Consider the following 2,135-nt stretch of genomic DNA (forward strand, 5'->3'; position numbering starts at 1 on the left):
GGGATAAAACCTTTTGCAATGGCACATCAGACACGGGACTAATTTCCAAAATATGTAGGAACACCTCTACAAGAAAAGAACAAATAACCCAATTTAAAAATGGGCACAGGACATGAATAGACACTTCACCAAGGAGGAAATCTGGGCAGCCAATAAACATATGAAGAAATGTTCACAATCACTAGCCAATACAGAGATGCAAATCAAAACAACAATGAAATATCACCTCACACCAACTATAACAGAAAAGATAAAAAAAAGTAGAGGACAATAAATGCTGGTGGGGATGTGGAGAGACTGGGACACTCCTACATTTCTGGTGGGACTGCAAAATGGTCCAACCTCTCTGGAAAGCAATATGGCACTTCCACAGAAGGTTGAGAATAGAAATACCTCATGATCCAGCAATTCCTCTACTTGGTATTTACGCACAAGAAAAACAAGCTACAACACGAGAAGATATATGCACACCAATGTTCATAGCAGCACTATTTACAATAGCAAAAAGATGGAGACAACCAAAGTGCCCATCTACTGAAGAATGGATAAACAAACTTTGGTACATACACATAATGGAATACTATGCTACCTTGAAAAATAACAAGGAAGCTGCAAGCCTCCACATAACATGGATGAACCTTGAGCACATTATGTTGAGTGAAATTAGTCAGTCACAAAAGGAGAAATACTGCATAGGACCACTGCTGTAAAAGACTAAGAAAAAGAACCCATACTAAAGAGGGGTAGATTCTTTGCTGGTTGTTGGGATGTGGGAGGGGGGTTGAGGGGAAGGTGGAGCACAGGGCAGGGAATAGACACAGGATAGTTTGGGTGCTGGGAAGGGGTCAATATACAAGAAGGGAGATGGGAATGGAAAAACAAAGCAGATGGGAGGAAAAAAAAATGTAGAGGACAATAAATGTTGGCGAAGATGTGGAGAGACTGGGACCCTACTACATTGCTGATAGGATTGCAAAATGGTCCAATGGAAAGGAATATGGTGCTTCCTCAGAAGGTTGGAAATAGAGATACTGTATGATCCAACAATTCCTTTACTTGGTATTTATCCACAAGAACTACGAGTCATAACATGAGTAGATATATGCACACCAATGTACATAGCAACACTATTTACAATAGCAAAAACAATTCAGGCAGCCTATCTATGTACCCAACTATGGAAGAATGGATAAACAAACTGTGGTATATACACACAATGGAATACTACGCTACCCTGAAGAATCACAAGGAAACAGCAAGCCACCAGATAACATGGATGAACCTTGAGGACATTGTTGTTGTTGTTGTTAAGTGCTGTCGAGTCAGTTCCAACTATGCTGAGTGAAATCAGTCAGTCATATAAGGAAAATATGGCATAGAGCCATTATTGTAAAAGATTAAGGAAAAGTACTCACACTGAAAGAGGAAAAATTATCTTTAATTTTTAAAATTTTATCTTTATTATTATTATCTTTTTGTTATTGTTGGTTACTGGGATGGGATGAGGGGGAGAGGGATAGGAAGATGGAGCACAGGGTAGGGAATAGGCACAGGATAGTGGAACACAGGGTAGGGAATAGACACAGGATAGTTTGGTGCTGGGCGGGGGCGGGGGGAGCAATACACTAGAAAGAGAAGGGGAAAGGTAAAGTAAGGCAGATGGGAGAATAGCTAAGCAGGTTTTCATGGGCTAAATGGGACAGAGGTAAATAAAGATCTGAGCACAAATGTGGAACAACAGGGCTCGTGGATACAAAGATTGAGGTATGGTTTGAATGGGTAAAAGTGGGGAAATGATGCTAAGATGCTTGGTTGTCTTTTGAATCTTGGTTTCCCTTGCCTACTATTGTAAAATAGACACTTGAAGGGGAGAGATAGGAATAGTCAGAAACATCACCAGAGAAAGCTTATAAGACCATCTTCAGCCTATAATTGTTTGGAATAACTAAAATGGGGCTAGAACTTGTCCAGTGAAGGAAGTTCCCTGCAGAACCTTTGCACTGTGGTTCAATAGGGAATGATTGCTATCAGGTCTGACAGTGAATGTTGGAAAGGTAAATGTAAATGTTTGGTAATAAAAGGAGGGGAGCTGCTGACTTTGCAGTCCAGGAGTGAAGATCCCTGGAACCATCAAG

This window comes from Chrysochloris asiatica, unplaced genomic scaffold, assembly GCF_000296735.1.
Source record: "Chrysochloris asiatica unplaced genomic scaffold, ChrAsi1.0 scaffold00139, whole genome shotgun sequence".
NCBI lineage: Eukaryota > Metazoa > Chordata > Mammalia > Afrosoricida > Chrysochloridae > Chrysochloris > Chrysochloris asiatica.